This window comes from Akebia trifoliata, chromosome 13 (genome assembly GCF_017979445.1).
Source record: "Akebia trifoliata isolate Shusen 1 chromosome 13, ASM1797944v1, whole genome shotgun sequence".
NCBI classification, from domain to species: domain Eukaryota; kingdom Viridiplantae; phylum Streptophyta; class Magnoliopsida; order Ranunculales; family Lardizabalaceae; genus Akebia; species Akebia trifoliata.
Window position 1 is genome coordinate 22063186 of NC_141387.1, and position 22941 is coordinate 22086126.

Below are 22941 nucleotides of genomic sequence, written 5' to 3' on the forward strand. Positions count from 1 at the left end.
AATATGGGTAGCATAAAGATGACGATTCCGATCTTTCACGGAAAGAATGATCTTGAATTATATTTGGAGTGGAAAAGAAAAGTTGAGCACGTTTTTGATTGTCATAATTATTCGGAGGATAAAAAAATAAAGCTAGGCGCCGTGGAATTTACAGACTATGCTAGTATATGGTGGGATAAATTGGTAATCAATCGGCGCAAAAATGGTGAGAGACCTATTCGGTCATGGGATGAGATGAAGTCAGTGATGCATAAAAGATTTATACCTAGCCATTACTATCGAGATTTGTACATAAAATTGCAAGGGCTGGTTAAAGGTTCCATGAGTGTAGAGGATTATTATAAAGAAATGAAAATTGCCATGATTCGGGCAAACATAGAGGAAGATAGAGAAGCAACCATGGCTAGATTCATTGCCGGATTGAACAAGGGGATTGTTGATGTGGTTGAGTTGCATCATTATGAGGAGATAGAAGAGTTACTACACAAAGCCATTAAAGTGGAAAAGCAAATCAAGTCTAGAAGGTTCAGATCTGGATCATCTTCTAATAGTCCGTGAATATCAAATTGGAAGGACAACAAGATCCCTTTCAAACCAAAAGAAGAAGCAAGGTTGAAGAGTTCGATTTCTATTCTAAAAGATAAAGCTGAAACGAAGCCTCTTATTAAGTCATGTCAGGTCAAGTGTTTTAGGTGCCAAGGGTTCGGACATATTGCTTCTGAATGCCCAAACAAAAGGGTTATGGTTGTATTGGTAAACGGAGATATTGAAAGTGCTTGCTCAAGTGACAACGAGATGCCTCCATTAGAGGATTGTTCTGATGTTAAAGTAGAAGAGCCTATGCATGGTGATTTTAAATACTTGTCACTAGGAGAGCTTTGAGTATACAACTTAAGGATGAAAGAGATGAAGAGCAACGTGGGCATATTTTTCACACAAGATGCCACGTGAAGGATAAAATCTGTACATTGATTATTGATAGTGGTAGTTGTACCAATGTTGCTAGTACCTTGTTGGTAGAGAAATTGAATTTGAAATGTCAAAAACATCTTAAATTTTACAAGCTACAATAACAGAATGATTGTGGAGAAGTGAAGGTAAACAAGCAAGTTCGGGTTCCTTTCTAAATAGGTAAGTATGTGGATGAGGTTCTTTGTGATGTGACACCGATGCATGCTGGTCATATATTACTTGGTCGGCCATGGCAGTTTGATAGGAGAGTGTCGCATGATGGGTATAAAAACCGTTATTTTTTTCTAATGAACAATCGAAAAATTATATTGGCCCCTCTCAAACCTTTACAAGCTTATGAGGACCAAGTTAGGATAGAAAGTAAGTGCAAAATGAGAGAGAAACAAAGGTGTGAGCAAAAAGGAGAGCAAAGTGAACAACATGGAGAGAAGAATAAAGTACTGAGTGTACTTGCTGAAAAACATGATGTTAAAAGTGTAATGATAGCAAGGCCACAAGTTCTAGTTCTTATGTACAAAGATGTTTATTTTTCCACTGACGATCTTAACTCATCTTTGCCTAGTGTTATTGTGTCTTTATTTTTGGATTTTGAGGATCTTTTTCCCGAGGAGATTCCCTATGTTTTACCTCCTTTAAGAGGAATTGAGCACCAAATAGACTTCATACCTGGTTCTGCTATACCAAATAGACCTGCTTATAGAGCAAATCCTAAGGAAACAAAGGAGATACAGAGGCAAATAGATGAACTGTTGCAAAAGGGATTTGTAAGGGAGAGAGTCTTAGCCTATGTTCGGTTCCAGTTCTCTTAGTACCAAAGAAAGATGGAACATGGCGAATGTGTGTGGATTGTCAAGCTATTAATAATATAACGATAAAATATAGGCATCCTATCCCTAGGTTAGATGATATGTTTGATGAATTGCATGGTTCTCATTTGTTTTCTAAAATTGATTTAAAGAATGGGTATTATCAAATTCGTATGAAAGAGGGAGATGAATGGAAAACTGCATTTAAAACTAGATATGGGTTGTATGAATGGGTAGTAATGCCCTTCGATTTAACTAACGCACCTAGTACATTCATGAGATTAATGAACCATGTTTTGCGTGCTTTCATGGGAAAATTTGTGGTAGTTTACTTTGATGATATTTTAATCTATAGCAAAATGTTGATGACTATGTGAAGCATTTGCATGCTGTGTTTAGTGTGTTAAGAGAGCACCAATTATATGTTAATCTTAAGAAATGCACATTTTCTATGGAATCTGTTGTGTTTCTTGGATTTGTTGTTAGTTCGCAGGGAAGTAGTCTTAATGAGGAAAAGGTAAGGGCAATTAAGGATTGGCCTATGCCTAAGATTACGAACGAGGTAAGAAGTTTCCATGGTTTAGTAAGTTTTTATCAAAGGTTTGTTAAAGATTTTAGTTCTATTGTTGCACCTTTGAATAAACATGTAAAAAAGAATGTTGTTTTTAATTGGGTTAATGTGCATGATCATGCTTTTCAAACTTTGAAAGATAAGTTAACTAATGCACTTTTGTTGTGTCTGCCTAACTTTGATAAAGCTTTTGAAATAGAGTGTGATGCATCCGGGATTGGAATAGGAGCTGTGTTGATGCAGGATTCCAAACCAATAGCTTACTTTAGTGAAAAGCTAAGTCGGGCGGCATTGAATTATCCTACTTATGACAAAGAGCTTTATGCATTAGTGAGAACTCTTCGAATATGGTAACATTATTTATGGCCAAGAGAATTTATCATTCATTATGATCATGAGAGCTTGAAGTTCCTGAAGACCCCAGGTAAGCTTAATAAAAGACATGCTAAATGGTTGGAATTTATAGAAACATTTCCTTATGTAATTAAATATAAACGTGGGAAGGAAAATGTTGTGGCCGATGCATTGTCAAGAAGGTACGTATTACTTACTTCATTGCAAACTAAACTACTTGATTTTGAATTGATTAAAGATTTGTATACCAATGATTCTGATTTCAGCCAAGTATGGAATGCATGTGCTAAGTGTGCGATTGGTGACTTTTATAGGCATGAAGGATTTCTTTTCAAGAAAGATAAATTGTGCGTGCCTATTTGTTCTATTTGTGAGTTACTTGTAAGGAAAAGTCATGGGGGAGGTTTAATAGGTCACTTTGGTGTCATAAAAACTTTAGATATCTTACGTGAGCATTTTTATTGGCCCCATATGAAGCATGACGTGCAATCTGTTTGTGACAAGTGCATTACATGTAGGCAAGCAAAGTCTAAAATTAGATCGTATGGCTTGTATACCCCTTTGCCTGTACCTAATCAACCTTGGATTGATATTTCTATGGATTTTGTTTTATGATTGCCAAGGACTCAAAATGGTAAAGATAGTATATTTGTTGTTGTTGATAGGTTTAGTAAGATGGCACATTTTATTGCATGTACTAAAATCAATGACACAACACATATTGCTGATTTGTTCTTTAAAGAGGTAGTTCGATTGCATGGGCTACCTAAGTCAATTGTTAGTGACAGAGATGTTAAGTTCCTAAGTTATTTTTGGCATACTTTATGGACTAAATTAGGAACTAAACTTCTATTTTCTACTGTTATACATCTTCAAACGGATGGTCAAATTGAAGTAGTTAATAGGACACTCACTACTTTGTTGCGTGCTATCATACAAAAAAATTTAAAATAATGGGAGAAGTGTTTACCACATATTGAGTTTGCATATAATTTGACTATTCATTCAACTACTTCATTTTCTCCATTTGAGATTATTTATGATTTTAATAATCCTTTAACGCCTGTGGATATTTTACCTTTGCCTACTAATGAACATGCTAATCTTGATGGTAAGAAAAAGACAGATTTTGTGAAAGATTTACATGGCAGAGTTCGAGTCAACATTGATAGGAAGAATGAGCAATATGCTAAGCAAGCCAATAAGGGCCGCTTGAAAGTTATTTTCCACCTTGGAGTTTGGGTTTGGGTGCACTTGCGTAAGGAGCAATTTCCTACCCAAAGGAAATCAAAATTGCAGCCTCGAGGAGATGGTCCATTTCAAGTCTTGGAACAGATCAATGATAACGCCTACAAACTAGATTTGCAAAGTGATTATGGTAATGTTAGTGCAACTTTTAATGTTACTGATTTATCCTTGTTTGATGTAGGTGATTCGAGGATGAATCTTTTCGAAGAGGGGGAGAAAAATGGAGATCGAGTTGCTAACCCAATAACTTAAGTTGATGTTTCCAATTCTTCTCAAGAACCATTGTAAGGAATTGGCGGTCTGAGGACTGGACAAGGACAAAAAGGATGAAAGAGGCATTGCAAAGCTTGATTGTGGAAGTACAATACAAGGAGGCCATTCTAAAAGATTCTAAGACCAACTTTGGAGATGTCAAAGTTTCACCAAGGATGGTCAAATATCTTTTTGTGCAAGGGAGTGATTTGTAAGAACAAATTGGATGCAAGGGTTAATTGGGAGTTTGATATTCTAATTGTCCTTAGTTTTGGTCTTTTATTTTCAAAGGACTAATTAGACCCAATTTTGATCTAATTTGTCTATAAAGGGCACCTCTTGTTGTATTTGGGACATAATTTTCAATTTACATTTTATGAGTTTTGAAGTTTATTCAAGAAAACTTTAGTTTTGTTTTATTTGTTCTTATAGGGGTTTTTATGGGTTCTTTATGAGTTCTCGTTCGAGTTCTTGAGGAGTGCATGAATCTTTGACTTATTAAGGAAGTGATCGATCCTTGTGGCGTCACAAGATTGGGGTTTCAAAGACTTAGTTTCTTTGTGGTTCTAGTCTGATCAACATTTTTAAGTTGTTTCTAAACAATCTAGAATATTCAAAGCCTTCGAATTAAAGGGTTCCTAGAAGAGATCATCAAGAGAAGGTTCTAATCTAAGAGGATTCTTATCATGACTTCTGGAAAAGTACTAGGATTTATAATCAGTCAAAGGGGGATTGAAGTGGACCTTGGGAAAATCAAAGCTATATAGGAAATGGCATCTCCTAAGACTGAAAAGTAAATTCGAAGGTTTTTAGGTAGAATTTAGTATGTCAACAGATTCTTCGCTCAGTATGGAATGAGCAATGCCAAAATTTTTTTGATCAAGTTAAGGAGTATCTTTCAAATCCGCCAATTTTGGTTCCACCTACCCCGGGTGAACCTCTTTTCCATTATCTGTCAGTCATAGAAAAGGCTATGGGATGTATGCTGGCACAGTACGATAAAGATAGTTACAAAGAGAAGGCTATCTACTATATCAACAAGAAGATGTTGGAGTACGAATGAAAGTATTCAGTTTTTGAAAGACCTGCCTAGCATTAGTATAAGCTACTCAAAGGCTTTGACACTACATGCTCTCCCATTCAGTCATTCTGTTATCTCAGATAGACCCCCTAAAATATCTCTTCGAAAAGTCAGCATTGATAAGAAGAATTATACGATGGTTGTTGTTATTATTAGAATTCGACATTACGCATGTTACACAAAAGTCTATCAAAGGAAGAGCAGTAGCAAAATACCTTGTTGATCATCCAGTGGCAGAAGGAACAAGACCTATCGATCAATTCCTAGATGAGAATATCTTGAACTTTGAAGAAGAATCACGACACCAAGCATGACAGTTATACTTCGATGAAGTGGCGAATCAGAACGGGTATGGAATAGGGGTAGTCTTGTTCTCTCTCGAAGGATGACACATTTCAATCGCTATTAAGCTAGCTTTCTCCAATACTAATAATACAGTTGAATACGAAGCTTGCATAGTCGGGCTCGAGGCTGCTTTGAATCTAGGTATCACAGAAATTAAAGTATTTGGAGATTCAGTCTTGGTTATACATCAGTCGTTGGAAGAATGAAAAATCAAAGACATGAAACTGAAACCCTATCATGAGTATTTGATAAATTTAGTAATGAAGTTCAAAACCATCTTGTTCCAACATCTATTAAGGGAAGAGAACAGATTCACTGACGCTCTACCTACTCTCTCTTCAATGATCTATTTGCCTTCAAGCATGAAATTAAGGCCTATCATAGTCGAAATCAAAGATAAACCTACATATTGCCACTAGGTCAACATTGCTGCTCGACTTCCTGACAAAAAGCCATGGTATACTGACATCCAGAAAGTATTGGAAAAATAAGAGTTCCCAGTTGAAGCATCAAGAAAAGAACGACAAACCCTATAGAGATTCGTATCCTAGTTCATCCTGTGCACAGGAAACTTATATAAGAGATCTTATGATGAAATTCATTTGTCATGTGTTGATGAAAATCAAGCTGAATGAATAATAGAAGAGTTGCATTCCGGAGACTGTGGATCGCATATGAATGGAAAAATGTTAGCCAAACGATTCATGAGACAGAGGTATTATTTGCCAACAATGGAAACAGACTATCGTCACTTAGTCAAGACCTGTTATAAATGTCAAGTACACGCTAATACAAGTACCTTCTCAGTTAAATGGTTTGACTTCTCCATGTCCATTTTCTGTCTGGGGAATCAATATAATTGGCAAAATCACAGCTAAAGCATCGAATGGACATGAGTACATTCTAGTGGCCATTGATTATTTTACAAAATGGGTAGAGGCTACTTCGTATATTATTCTCACTGGATCCAAAGTTTCCAAGTTCATCCAAGCACATATTATCAGCCGATATAGGATACCTTCAAAACTAATCTTTGATAACGGGTTACACTTCAAAGTTGAAGTTATTACTTTGTGTTCAAAGTTAGAGATCCGACACCACAAATCATCACCCTACTGTCCCTAAAGTAGCGGAATTGTGAAGCAGCCAATAAGAATATCAAGACAATCATCAGGAAGATGTGTCAATCGCACAGAGATTGATCTAAAAAATTACCATTTGCGCTCTGGGCATACCGTATCTCGATGCGATCTTTCACTAGAGTCACCCTTTATTCACTAGTGTACATAATGGAAGCTATATCTTACCAATTGAAATGGAAATCTCATCCCTCAGGATTCTAATGGAAAGTTAGCTATCAGAAGTAGACTGGGTTCATCACCAGTACAAAGAGTTGAATTTTATTGATGAAAAATAGCTTAGAGCCTTGTACCACGTGCAAGCCTATGAGAGAAGAGTCACTTGGGCATTTGATAAAATGGTTAAAGTTCGTGACTTACAAGTTGGAGACCTCGTACTTAAAGAAAATCGAGCACCCGTCTTCAATCCCAGAGGTAAATTCAAACCCAATTGGGGAGGTCGCTTTATTATCCAAGAGGTGCTAATGGAGATCGAGTTGCTGACCCAATAACTCAAGTTGATGTTTCCAAGTCTTCTCAAGAACCATTGCAAGGAATTGACGGTCCGATGACTAGGGCAAGGACAAAAAGGATGGAAGAGGCATTGCAAGACTTGATTGTGAAAGTACAATATAAAGAGGCCATTGTAGAAGATTCTAGGGCTAACTTCAAAGATATCAAAGTTTCATCAAGGATGGTCAATTATCTTTTTATGCAAGAGATCAATTTGGAAGATCAAATTGGGTGCAAGGGTTAATTTGGAACTTTTATGTTCTAATTGTCCTTAGTTTTGATTTCTTTATTTCTTAAGAAATAATTAGACTTTCTTTATTTTTCAAAAGACTAATTAGAATCAATCTTGATCTAATTTGTCTATAAAAGGGCACCTTATCTTGTAATTGAGACACAATTGACAATTTACTTTTTATAAGAATTGAAGTTTCTTCAAGAACTTTGTTTTGTTTTATGTGTTCTAGTTTGAGTTCTTTATGAGATCTTTATGAGTTCTTGTTCGAGTTCTTGAAGGAGGGCATGAATCTTTGATTTATCAAAGGAGAGATCATCCTTTATGGCGTCTCAAGGTTGGGGTTTTAAGGACATAACTTCCTTAAGGTTCTAATCCGATCAACATCATCTTTTGTTTCTACACAACTTGTGTTTCCTTCGAATTAAAAGATTCCTAGAAGAGATCATCAAGAGGAGTTTCCAAGAGGAATCATATCATTTGGTATTAAAGCTTCAAGATTACTGGAAAATAGAACATTATTGAAGGACTTCTTCGAAGATTCGGGTAGCGTAACAATTGGATTGGAGAACAAAATGGATAGATCTTGCTTCCCAACAAAAATTCATACCAATTCAAAGCCAACGATAGTTGGAAACTAGGTTTTTATTATTCCAAATCAATTTTTTTTGTTACATTCTTGATTAGAATCCATGACCATTCATTAGATTTTTGTTCTTGTTATCGTTCTTTAATGAATCTTAACGATCTTGAATGATCTTTCATTGAAAATAGACGAAACATTCTTCGTGAAAATATTCAGACATTGATTTCTGAATTGCGTTTTGATTGGAAACCATGAACATAATGTAAGTAGATTTCATATTCATATTTTCAATGAAATTCTTGATTGTTTTACTATATTGAATTGCTGGTTTTCTTGTTGAATGCATACTCAACACCTAACATTTTATTGCTGAATTTTTTTTATTTTATTTTTTGCTGGAAACTCAGAAACACGTTTCTGTTGTTGGAGTTGCTGTATCTAGTTCATATAGAACGATTTGTTGTTACGTTATATCGGATCAGACCAATAACGATTTCAAAAAAAAAAAAAAAAACAGCCACAATATATATATATATATATATATATATATATATATATATATATATAAATATAAATTAGCTGGTTCATAATGTGTTCTTGCTGGAATGTAGCTTGATGAAAATTTCAGCAAGTATGTCATGGTGATTCCGCTATTAACGTAGGATATAAAAAAATGACATCCAATTGCTGACTTACTGCCTACTAATCGTTTTTGCTGGTAATACATATACATATATATCTATATATATACATCCTCTTTAACATTCTTGCTGTTGTTGGATGATAGAATATAAAAAAAAAAAGAAAAAGAGACGTGTTAAATAACTCAAGAACAAACCAAATTGGTCCACAAACGCTTTGTCGGTGACCACCAACGATTTGTTGCTGAGTTCTCAAAATTATTTTGTTTCCTTTTCTTATTTTACTGAATGTATGTTTTCTTTTGTTGAAATCCGAACAACTACAATTAAATTCTTGTTTTAGAAAAAAAAAAAAAAAAGGGGATGGCTATTCGCTGTTTATAGTTGCAGAAAATTGATAAATTGGAGCTACTAACTTCAAACGGCCATAACTTTTGATCCGGATATCGGAACGACTATTAGTGCATATCAAATCGAAGCTCTTTTCGAGATCTATAAGTTGATTAAGGCATAGCCTCATCTACACCGTTTCGACCTCCAATTCCATCGTTTTCATCACTTTTCGAGACTTACAAGATTGTTGTATTCTTTTGTTGTTTTCATTTATTTAAAATTACAGGTTTCAACCATGAGTAAGGAAGGAGGAGAATCACATGAGACTGACCTGAAATTATTCATCAAGGCCGTTCATGATCAATTTAAATTGTTGAATTCAAGGTTGGACAATATGGAATCCTCTTATGAATGTGAACCATATCGAAGACATGAGTTCGATGGAGAAGAAGATGTTCATTCCGAAGTGGAGAGAGTACATTATCGACGGGATAAGAAAGTTGATTTCAAAGAAGATAATAATTTGGGTAGCATAAAGATGATGATTCCGACCTTTCATGGAAATAATGATCCTGAATTATATTTGGAGTGGAAAGAAAGGTTGAGCACGTTTTTGATTGTCATAATTATTCCGAGGATAAAAATATAAAGCTAGTCACCGTGGAATTTACAAACTATGCCAGTATATGGTGGGATTAATTGGTGATCAATAGGCGTAGAAATGGTGAGAGACCTATTCGATCATGGGATGAGATGAAGTCAGTGATGCGTAAAAGATTTATTCCTAGCCATTACTATTGAGATTTGTATATCAAATTGCAAGGGCTGGTTCAAGGCTCCATGAGTGTAGAGGATTATTATAAAGAAATGGAGCCATGATTAGAGCAAACATAGAGGAAGATAGAGAAGCAACCATGGCTAGATTCATTGCCGGATTGAACAAAGAGATTGCTGATGTGGTTGAGTTGCACCATTATGTGGAGAAGGAAGAGTTACTGCACAAAGCCATTAAAGTGGAAAAGCAAATCAAGTCTAGAAGTTCAGATCTGAATCATCTTCTAATAATCCGTGGAGACCAAATTGGAAGGACAACAAAATTCATTTCAAACAAAAAGAAGACGCAAAGTCGAAGCCTTCGGTTTCTATTCCTAAAGATAGACCTGAAACAAAGCCTCTTATTAAGTCACGTCAGATTAAGTGTTTTAGGTGCCAAGGGTTTGGACACATTGCTTCTGAATGCTCAAACAAAAGGGTTACGATTGTATTGGCAAATGGAGACATTGAAAGTGCTAGTTCAAGTGACAACGAGATGCCTCCATTAGAGGATTGTTCTGATGTTGAAGTAGAAGAGCCTGTGCATGGTGATTTACTTGTCACCAAGAGAGCTTTGAGTATACAGACTAAGGATAAAGGAGATAAGGAGCAATGTGAGCATATTTTTCACACAAGATGCCACGTGAAGGATAAAGTCTGTACATTGATTATTGATATTGGGAGTTGTACCAATGTTGCTAGTACCTTGTTGATAGAGAAGTTGAATTTGAAATGGTAGAAACATCCTAAACTGTATAAGCTTCAATGGCTGAATGATTCTGGAGAAGTGAAGGTAAACAAGCAAGTTCGAGTTCCTTTCTCAATAGGCAAGTATGTGGATGAGGTTATTTGTGATGTGGTACCGATGCATGCTGCTCATATATTGCTCGGTCGACCATGGCAATTTGATAGGAGAGTGTCGCATGATGGGTATAAAAATCGTTATTCTTTTGTAATGAACAATCGAAAAATTGTATTGGCCCCTCTCAAACCTTTGCAAGCTTATGAGGACCAGGTCAGGATAGCAAGTGAGTGCAAAATGAGAGAGGAACAAAGGTGTGAGCAAAAAGGAGAGCAAAGTGAACAACATGGAGAGAAGAATAAAGTACTGAGTGTACTTGCTGAAAAACATGATGTTAAAAGTGTAATGATAGCAAGGCCACAAGTTCTAGTTCTTATGTATAAAGATGTTTATTTTTCCACTGACGATCTTAACTCATCTTTGCCTAGTGTTGTTGTGTCTTTATTGCAGGATTTTGAAGATCTTTTTCCCGAGGAGATTCCACACGGTTTACTCCCTTTAAGAGGAATTGAGCACCAAATAGACTTCATACCTGGTTCTACTATACCAAATAGACCTGCTTATAGAGCTAATCCCGAGGAAACAATGGAGATACATAGGCAAGTGGATGAACTGTTGCAGAAGGGATTTGTAAGGGAGAGTCTCCGTCCATGTTCGGTTCCTGTTCTCTTAGTACCAAAGAAAGATGGAACATGGCGCATGTGTGTAGATTGTCGAGCTATTAATAATTTAACGGTAAAATATAGGCATCCTATCCCTAGGTTAGATGACATGTTTGATGAATTGCATGGCTCTCATTTGTTTTCTAAAATTGATTTAAAGAATGGGTATTATCAAATTTGCATGAAAGAGGGAGATGAATGGAAAACTGCATTGAAAACTAGATATGGGTTGTATGAATGGTTAGTAATGCCCTTCGATTTAACTAACGCACCTAGTACATTTATGAGATTAATGAACAATGTCTTGCGTGCTTTCATGAGAAAATTTGTGGTAGTTTACTTTGATGATATTTTAGTCTATAGCAAAAATGTTGATAATCATGTTAAGCATTTGCATGCTGTGTTTAGTGTGTTAAGAAAACACCAATTATATGTTAATCTTAAGAAATGCACATTTTGTATGGAATTTGTTGTGTTTCTTGGATTTGTTGTTAGTTCGCAGGGAATTAGTGTTGATTAGGAAAAGGTAAAGGCAATAAAGGATTGGCCTATACCTAAAAATGCGAACGAGGTAAGAAGTTTCCATTGTTTAGCAAGTTTTTATCGAAGGTTTGTTAAGGATTTTAGTTCTATTGCTGCACCTTTGAATGAACTTGTTAAAAAGAATGTTGTTTTTAATTGGGTTAATGTGCATGATCAGGCTTTCCAAACTTTGAAAGATAAATTAACTAATGCACCTTCGTTGTGTTTGCCTAACTTTGATAAAGCTTTTGAAATAGAGTGTGATGCATCCGGGATTGGAATAGGAGCTATTTTGATGCAGGATTCTAAACCAATAACTTATTTTAGTGAAAAGCTAAGTGGGACAGCATTGAATTATCCTACTTATGACAAAGAGCTTTATGCATTAGTGAGAACTCTTCGAACATGGCAACATTATTTATGGTCGAGGGAATTTATCATTCACTCTGATCATGAGAGCTTGAAATTCCTGAAGACCCAAGGTAAGCTTAATAAATGGTTGGAGTTTATAGAAATATTTCCTTATGTAATTAAATATTAATGTGGGAAGGAAAATGTTGTGGCCGATGCATTGTCAAGAAGGTATGTATTACTTACTTCATTGCAAACTAAACTACTTGGTTTTGAATTGATTAAAGATTTGTATGCCAATGATTCTGATTTCAGCCAAGTATGAAATGCATGTGCTGAGTGTGCGTTTGATGACTTTTATAGGCATGAAGGATTTCTTTTCAAGAAAGATAAATTGTGCGTTCCTAATTGTTCTGTTTGTGAGTTACTTGTAAGGGAAAGTCATGGGGGAGGTTTAATGGGTCACTTTGATGTCCTAAAAACTTTAGATATCTTACGTGAGCATTTTTATTGGTCCCATATAAAGCATGATGTGCAATCTGTTTGTGACAAGTGCATTACATGTAGGCAAGCAAAGTCTAAAATTCGACCGCATGGCTTGTATACCCCTTTGCTTGTACCTAATTAGCCCTGGATTGATATTTCTTTGGATTTTGTTTTAGGATTGCCAAGGACTCAAAATCGTAAAAATAGTATATTTGTTGTTGTTGATAGGTTTAGTAAGATGGCCCATTTTATTGCATGTATTAAAACCAATGACGCAACACATATTGCTGATGTGTTCTTTAAAGAGGTAGTTCGATTGCTTGGGCTACCTAAGTCAATTGTTAGTGATAGAGATGTTAAGTTCCGAAGTTATTTTTGGCGTACTTTATAGAGTAAATTAAGAACTAAACTTCTATTTTCTACTGTTGCACATCCTCAAACAGATGGCCAAATTGAAGTAGTTAATAGGACACTCACTACTTTGTTGCGTGCTATCATACAAAAAAATTTAAAACAATGAGAGAAGTGTTTACCACATATTGAGTTCGCATATAATAGGACTATTCATTCAACTACTTCATTTTCTCCATTTGAGATTGTTTATGGTTTTAATCCTTTAACGCCTGTGGATATTTTACCTTTGTCTACTAATGAACATGCTAATCTTGGTGATAAGAAAAAGGCAAATTTTGTGAAAGATTTACATGTCAAAGTTTGAGTCAACATTGACAGGAAAAATGAGCAATATGCTAAGCAAGCCAATAAGGGCCGCTTAAAAGTTATTTTCCACCCTGGAGATTGGGTTTGGGTGCATTTGCGTAAGGAGCGGTTTCCTACCCAAAGGAAATCAAAATTGTAGCCTCGAGGAGATTGTCCATTTCAAGTCTTGGAACGGATCAATGATAACACCTACAAACTTGATTTGCCAAGTGATTATGGTAATGTTAGTGCAACTTTTAATGTTACTGATTTATCCTTGTTTAATGTAGGTGATTTGAGGATGAATCTTTTCGAAGAGGGGGAGAATAATGGAGATCGAGTTGCTGACCCAATAACTCAAGTTGATGTTTTCAAGTCTTCTCAAGAACCATTGCAAGGAATTGGCGGTCCGATGACTAGGGCAAGGACAAAGAGGATGGAAGAGGCAGTGCAAGGCTTGATTGTGAAAGTACAATACAAAGAGACCATTCTAGAAGATTCTAAGGCTAACTTCGAAGATATCAAAGTTTCATTAAGGATGGTCAACTATCTTTTTATGCAAGAGATCAATTTGAAAGATCAAATTGGGTGCAAGGGTTAATTTGGAATTTTTATGTTCTAATTGTCCTTAGTTTTGATTTCTTTATTTCTTAAGGACTAATTAGACTTTCTTTATTTTTCGAAGGACTAATTAGAACCAATTTTGATCTAATTTGTCTATAAAAGGGTACTTCATCTTTGTAATTGAGACACAATTGACAATTTACTTTTTATAAGAATTGAAGTTTCTTCAAGAACTTTGTTTTGTTTCATGTGTTTTAGTTTGAGTTCTTTATGAGATCTTTATGAGTTCTTTATGAGTTCTTATTCGAGTTCTTGAAGGAGGGCATGAATCTTCGACTTATCAAAGGAGTGATCATCCTTTGTGGCATCTCAAGGTTGGGATTTTATGGACATAGCTTCCTTAAGGTTCTAATCCGATCAACATCATATTTTATTTCTACACAACTTGTGTTTCCTTCGAATTAAAAGATTCTTAGAAGAGATCATCAAGAGGAGTTTCCAAGAGGAATCATATCAGGTGTTGCCTGAGAAAATTGTCAAACTCCAAGATCACGATGGCATCGAATTACCAGAATTGACAAACCTTGACCAGATCAAGCGGTTCTACATTTAAGGAGGATATCTTTTGATCGAATCAATTTTCCTGTTACCTAGTTAAATATCTCCTTTCTCAGCCCTTGCAGCCTTTTAAAAAAAAAGTATAATAATGTTTTTTTCTTTCTCAGCCTGATTACCTAACCTAGGGGAGGGAAATTTTTGAACTACGTTTTGGTATGATCCCAAAATTCTGGGGTGCGTAGGCAACCTGAGAAGTTAGTTCAAATTTGACCAGTTCAAAAAATAAAAATAAAATATATTACCCCACGGGAAAAATTAAAAAAAATGGGGAAGAAAATTCAAAGAAAAAGAAAATAATTTAAAGAAATGCCACACAGGGGACGTTCGGGTTCTTGAGCCTTAAGATTTCTTTTTTTTTTTTTTATGCCCAGTCTTGAGCTTACCCATGAAAGTCCTCAGAAGTACCGTGTGAAAAAGTCAAGGAAGGTAGCAAGCAAAATCAGGCAGTTACTCCACAAAAAAAAAAGGAAAGCCTACTAAGTTGAAAACCCAAAAGGATGACTTAGGCAAAAATTAAGTCAAGCTTGCAAGGTTGAAAATCCGAAAGGACAACCTTGGCAACAATCAGAGCAAAGAAAAAGAAAATCATAAGCTCACTAGATCGAAAATCTAAAAAAGTGATTTAGGTAAAAATTCTAGATTGAAAATCTAAAAAGGCAATCTAGGCAAAAGATAGAGCAATCAAAAGAAAATCTCCGTTGAGTTGATGATACAAACCACGCCAACTTGTGACGAAACCCGTAACAAGACTAGTGCCTAAAGCCGTTCTATTTTCAGATTCGGATTAAAATCGCAACTCAACACCAATAAAGAGATGCGGACCTTGGTATAAAGGAAGATGCCACAATCAAGGATGGAAACTTGATTGATAAGTTAAGGAATTGAACGCCACAGAGAAATCTAATAAGTTTAAAATAGTTCTCAAGAACCAAAGAGAAATTACTCTCAATTTTTATTATCAATAAACAACTGCCATTATTGAATTAAAATAGTACAATTTATAGCACTAAGGCCATGAATTTCCAGATCTAACTTACCCAAACCAGAAAAGGGAAGTTGAAAAAACTAAAAAAATAACTAAATAACTGAAATAAATTTGGCTTCAATTAAAAAGGAGTTAATTCTGACTTTAATCCCTTAATCTCCAGCCCATTACACACTAATTGGTCTTCTTGAACATGGATCATGCTTGTTAAGGGTTGGAAAATTCGTTCATCACTATCAATGGGCCTCCACGTGCATGCTTGAGCCCAAATCCCTCGAATTAGCCCACTCAACGCATTTTGAAATTTCTTGGCACGTGCTCTTATAACCAGACCAATGGGAACTTGAATTGGATCCACGTTCCATGCTCTTGTGCTAGCCATGTCCTCATCAGTCGAGAATCTGAAAACATGAACCGAGTCAGAACATCAGAAGTTCGAATGACTAAACTTCAATACCCAGCTTAAATTAGGCAAAGACTCAGAAGACACTTGTATCGCATGTACGACTGATCTGAAAAGTTTACTTTCCTAAGCGAGCCAAAGGGGAAAGATCGTGATCTCCGAGATGAATCTCAAAAATGAATATTTGTTTCCAACAATTGAGTCTGACTCATAATCTTCAATAAAGTTAAAATTAAAAGTGAATCCTTATTGCCCTTGTGGTAATCCAAGACTTATAATTTTCATATTGAGGGGCACTTCTCCTTTTGTCTGGAAGCATATTTATTTTTCCCTTATATTAGGGGCATGTCTTTTCAAAACGTGTTCAATTATCCCTACTGTAAGGTCCTATCAAACTAGGGGCATTTTTTGTTCTTAAGCCTGATCAATTCCAGCTCCAAAGGATAAGGAAAATCCAGAATTAAAGGTTATCCTTTTGATAGTTTTTTTGATAATCCCTGAGGTTCAAAGAAAGTTAAAATGTTGACTTGACCATAAAAAAAAATGGTTCTTATGGAATGAGATTTTAGTCCAATCTTTTGATCAGACTTGTTGAGATTCTTTCTCGGATTTTGCTCAGACCTGTAGAGATTATCTCGAATTATACTCAGACCCGCCTCAGATTTTACTCAGACCTGCCGAGATTATTCTCGGATTTTTGCTCAGACCCTGCTGAGATTTTTTAGTTCAGATTATGCTCAGACCTTATGCTTAGTTTTTCTCAGATTATGCTCAGACCTTGCATTCAGTTTTTCTCATATTATGCTAAGTTTATGATCAGATTTTACTCAGTTTTATTCAATTTTTTCAAATGTTGTTCAGATCTTATGTATCTTATACAATTTTTCATTGTTAAGTTTGCTATACTCCTAGTATGAATGTGCAGAATGGAGGTGCGCATTTTCGAAATCATCACTACACAATGGCACACACATGCACTCGCTTTGCATTTGCATTAGTCACGGATAATTTTTCAAAATTTAAGGATCTGGACGCTTTGACAAATTTCTGATTTAGGCTGCAAAATGAGCTGTCACTAGCTTTGGCATACTACAATAGATTGGGCATCTAGTTTGCTTTCTCCCTCTACCAAAGAGGGGTAACTGTAGACATCCAATTTTTTGCATCTGCTTAATTCGACAATTCGTCACCCGATTGTAGTGGATTCCTAATGATGAGCATAAAGAACTCAAAGGCTTCTGAGTATTATTTTTGATTCCTTTCGTTTTTAGGTTTTTTTTATCCCCCTACTCGTCACAACTCGACATAGATATTTACACACGCTTAGGATTGTTACATCTTATGCCCGACTTAGCAAGCATGTATGTTTAGGTTCGATACACAGTTCGATAACTTAGAGACCTCGTTACGCTAGGAAAATATGACTTTGAGACTTAGAAATAATCACACAGGGACTGAAAAGAAACCTCACGCTAAAATTCAAGAAAAATCACAAAAAAATCAACAAAATGACGAAATACCACTCATAAATTTTGGACTTCTGAAAAATCTCAAAAGTACTTCCACTGCACTCAGAATGTGATTTCGAGTCTAACGGGACCCAAATTGATGAAAATAGAAAAATTTAAGAAAAATCATTAAAAAATCAACAAAATAACGAAAATACCCCTCATACATTTCGGACCTTTGAAAAATCTCGAAACTACCTCCATTGCCCTTGGAATGTGATTTCGAGTCTAACGAGACCCAAACCGATGAAAATAAAGAAATTTATGAAAAATCATAAAAATGATCAAAATGCCCCTCAATATCCAACTCTAACATAGCGATCCTGATCCCTAGGAAAATAATATTCAAATCTAAAATTTAACCAAGAAACCAATTTAAATTTCAAATCAAATTCAAATCGAAAATCAAATAAAAAATCTAATTAAAATCAAATTCAATTTAAAAATCAACAAGTCAAAAATCAAAATCCAATGAAAAATAAAAAATAAAAATGACTCGACCGATTAAAATTTCATCAAAATTAAAATCAAATTGAAAATCAAATTAAAAATCACTCAACCAATTAAAATAAAATAAAATCAACCAACAACCAATAATAAAATCAAAATTCAAATTTTAATCAAACAATCGAAATTCAAAATTTAAAATCAAATATTAATTCAAATTTAAATTAAAACATCAAATTTAAATTTAAAATCAAAATTAAAATTTAAACTCAAATAAAATATTTTATAGAAATCAATCAATTGGAACCAAATTATCGACCAATTACGACTCATTAGTGAGGGACGACTGTAGTACAAGTAACATGGGATTTCCACCCCCCATTCTTTAAAATATATATATATATATATATATGGGGGCAGTTCGACGGACATCTTCAAAAACATATGAAAAACTGATGTTTCTTAGACGTTGGATGGATGGATAACAACGGCGCAGATGCGTTCTCACATCAATTCATTTATAAGAAACAGAATTTATGAAATTTTCAAACAACTCCCTCGACTTTTAGATTTTTTAAACTAACTATCGTTCTCTCTTTTCGTCTCGACAGAACAATTGAGAAACATCAGTTTATGTTTTCGTCTCCATCGAAAACCTCCACTGAACATCTGTTTCTCTCTCTCTCTCACTATTTCTCTCTTTCTCTCACCTTGACAAAAAACCCAACCCATTCGTCTCGATAGAAAAACCCTTCATCTCATACCGAAAACCCAGATTTGGTGGGAACCCTTCAACAGAAAATCCTAAAAATTGGTGGGAACTCTTTCTTCCCTCTCTCGATTTGTAGAAGACTCGTCAGATGTCTCTCTCTCTCACTCTCAGAGAACCCTATCGATTGACCTCGATCTCCTTCAATTTTTTGATCGATTAGAACCCAAAGTGAAGTTGGAGCAACTACATTGTTCTCTCTCTCTCTCTCTCTCTATCGACGATTTCAAAGAACCCGAAAAATTTTGGTACTCGCAGTGGTGACCTTAGATCATTTTTATTTTATTTTATCTGGGTTTTTTCCATCCTTGATTATTTTTGGGTTTGATCTTTAATGCATTATTATATTTAATGATATTTATGCTTTAATGATATCTATGCTTAGTGTAGAGTATGTTCAGATCCACCAAAAATCTGAGACATATTGAATCTATTAGAACACTAGTTATATAAAAAGACAAAGCGTTGTTACAAATCAAAATAAAATCTCTAGCATTGTAATAAAATCATGCCTTTTTCAAGTCCCATTCAAGTTTCTTATTTGCTTCCTTGAAATCAGTTGTGTTTCCAACTACTTCAGGTTTCCAACTACTCCAGGTTCCAAACCAAAACTAACCCTGTAGAGCAAAATCAAGCCTGCTTATTTTGCTATGGTGAAACCTTTTTATTTCCTTAATGTGGAGCTAAATCCCAATTCACCGTGGCAGTGTGATGCATGTGCATTTGCTATTTCAAAGCACATGTGAGTTGTAGGTTATATAGAAGTATAACTAGGGAGTAGAAAACCCATTCAACACAAGTCCACAACACACATTCAAGGTTTGCACATGTTAGTCAAAAGATTTTGATGGCATAACATGGGATTTTAGATAGGTTTTATGAGTAGAATATGGATAAAAGTGTTTTGAGATGGAATTGTTGCTGTTGTAGGAATGATTATAATGTACTTGTTATTACAAATGAATTCTTCTGAATTTGAAAATATAAGTCTTCGTCTCTTATCAGTTGTAGAAATCCATCATGGATACTATCGATGTTGAAACTTTTGGTGACGTGCCTATTGATGATATTGTGGGATCTTCGACAATGAAAGTAGATGGGGGTGAACATATTGAATGTCAAAGCCCAAACAAAGACATCAAAATTTTAACATCGTATGTAGGGATACTTTTTGATTGTAGTATGGAAGCTCAAAAATATTATGAAGATTACGGATGTCGGAATAGATTTTGGATTCGTATTCGAGATACTACGAAATCACGACAGGGTTCAAATGAGGTGATCGGGATGACATTTGTTTGTTCACATCAAGGTAAATACACATCAAAGATGGAAAAAATTGAGGCAACAGTCGGGAATGAGATCGTAAAAAAGATAAGTAGGAGTACTTCAACTATTAAATGTGGATGTCAGGCGACAATGCGAATTATACATGATGTATATATTACTCGATGGAAAGTGACGGTCTTCAGAGACAACCATAATTATAAGGTCGTTACACCAGGGAGGAGAATGATTATGAGGTCAAATAGAAACATGCCAAAAACGGCTAAAAATTTAGTTGAGGCATTCCAAAGAGAAAATCTACTAGTTGATAAAGTTTCAGCAATCCTTGGTGGTGATACGATTGGTTTCGATAATAGGGATTGTTACAATCATTTGAGAAATGTTAGACACAAGTAGTTAGAAGGCACGATGCACAGTTAGTGCTCATGTACTTCAAACGAAAGTAACTTGAAAATCCGTAATTTTTTTATGTAATATAGTGTGATGACGATGGGAGGGCAACTACTTTTTTTTGGGTTGATGCTAGGTCACGAATGACATATCAATCTTTTGGGGATGTGGTGACATTCAACACAACTTATCTTATAAACAAATATGATATGCCATTCACCCCTTTTATTGGAGTAAACTACCATTGGCAGTCTATACAATTTGGGGGTGCACTTCTACAAGATGAAACTGAGGTGACCTTCGTATGGTTGTTTGAGACCTGGTTAGAAGCAATGGGAGGACGATATCCAAAATCAATAATCACCGATCAAGTTTTGACAATGAGGAATGCGATTGCCAAAAATTTTCTAAACACGGGTCATCGTCTTTGTATATGGCACATCAAGAAGAAGTTCGTCGAGAAGTTACCACATGTATACTTTAAGAATTTTGAATTCAAGATAAAAATACAAAAGTGTATTTGGTCAACATACACCGAGGAGGATTTTGAGAAGGGGTGGAAGGCTGTGATTGAGAAAAATGGTTTGGAATAGAATGAATGGCTACAACAGTTGTTTCAAATATGGGAGTCGTGGGTACCTGTTTATAATCGTAATATTTTTTTTGTCGATATGAATACTACAGGCTGTAGTGAAAGCATTAATTCTTTTTTGATGGATTTGTTATTTCGAGATCAAATCTTAAGGAATTTGTTATTAAGCATGGACAAACTTTGAAGAAGTATATAAATGATGAGAGAAAAGAAGATTTTTATTCAGAGCACAGGTTTCGATGTGTCAAAGATAACGAATTACTTCTAAAGAATGCGGCAAATGTGTATACTAGGAATTTGTTTGAAAAATGTAGTAATGAATGGGTGAATGTGATAAATTATAAAATTGAAGAAGAATGAGTAATGGATAGTGGATATCAATCGTGAAAACTAAGTTTGGTGCGTCCGAGGAATTTGTAGTTGAGTTTAATTTAGAAACATACGAGGGTACGTGCCAATGCAAGAAATTTGAATTTATGGGAATACTTTGTTGACATTTTTTAAAAGTTTTTCTTCGTTATGACATTGATTTTATACCATCTCACTTTATTTTGGAAAGATGGACAAAAGAAGCTAATCGTACTTTCAGAGTAAAGGATTTACTTAAAATGGGTGAGAAGAAAGAACAGTCTGAACTAATGAGACTTGAATACTTGTGTCAATACGGTACCAAATTAACATATATGGCCGCATCTTCAATCGAGGGATTTAAATTATTACGGGATAATTATGATGAAATGTGTAAAAAAGTTAGTGAACTTGCACCTCATGTAATGTCAGATTCTGCAATTGATTCAGGTGAAAAGTCTACGAATAATGAAGCTCAATTGTCTCAAGTGTTACTCTTGGATCCCAATATCTCTCATACAAAGGGTAGGAAGAAAAATAAAAAGGGAAAAGAAAAGATTCTCAATCCTGGTAGATTGAAGAGCAGTATTGAATTAGCCAATAGAAAAAAAAAGGAAATGTGCATTATGTCTAAAGTTCAGCCATGACAAACGAATTTGTCCTAAAAATCCTAATAAATATAAGATTGGATCTAGCCAAGGTAAGTAATTTCATGTTTATCGTATGAATTATAATTTTAGTGGGATGTTAATTATAATTTGAGTTGAACATCACATGCTTGCTTTTTCCTTTTTTTAGGTGACGTAGGGGAACATCATGCATGGACGGATGAATTACAACAACCTTTTGAATAAGAAGGTTCTATTAAAGCATTTATCATGGTTCAAGATTTTTTGTTTAAGGTGCTTCCTATTGAAATTCTTCACCTAGATTTATTTTTAGCTTTAATGATGAAACATATATTTCTAGTAGTGTTGTTGCTTTCAGACAAAGATAAGTCTTTGAATGCTGAGGTTGGTTGTATATTTGTAGCTTTTAGACAAAGATAAGTCCTTGTTGGGTAATTGGTAAACATGTTTAAATGCCATAGCCACACATGCACACACACAGGCTTTTGGGGTTGGGACAACCACTTTTTTGAGTTCTGATATACAGGGTAGGATATGTTTTAGAACAGAATTCATCCTTTCATATGGGCAACCATTCAATCTATTGTTTCTTTCATATAATGAAGAATACGACCAAATGCGAGGAGGAAGTTCATAAGCCATGTAGGCTGATTTTTGAGAATTTAAAATACAAGTTCTGGTAATATATATAATGAATCAGATTTCCACTCAGAACTTCAGAAAAACACAAAAATAATTTATAGATGCCCGAGGATTCCAATTCCTTATTATATGATCCTATACATATGTAGATGTATCATTTTTTCTTTGGCAGGTGTTGATTTAACATCTCTGTTACAGCTTATGTTTCACATTTACTTGCTAAAAAGTCTTTGCTTGAGGGGGATTGATTGAATTATATTTCGGTTTTCATATATTTTAGTAGTGCTGTTGCTTTGAGTCAAGAGCACAGCTGTTTTGGGTGATAATAGTAGTAAAATATTTGTCAGACCAAAACTTGTGCATCTAATAATA

The 22941-nt window shown here is 35.0% G+C and overlaps 1 pseudogene; it reads left to right on the plus strand.

The window, feature by feature from the left end:
- The first annotated feature begins 348 nt into the window (after positions 1 to 348).
- Positions 349 to 4689, plus strand: LOC147388081 (uncharacterized; annotated as a pseudogene).
- Positions 4690 to 22941: the final 18252 nt, after the last annotated feature.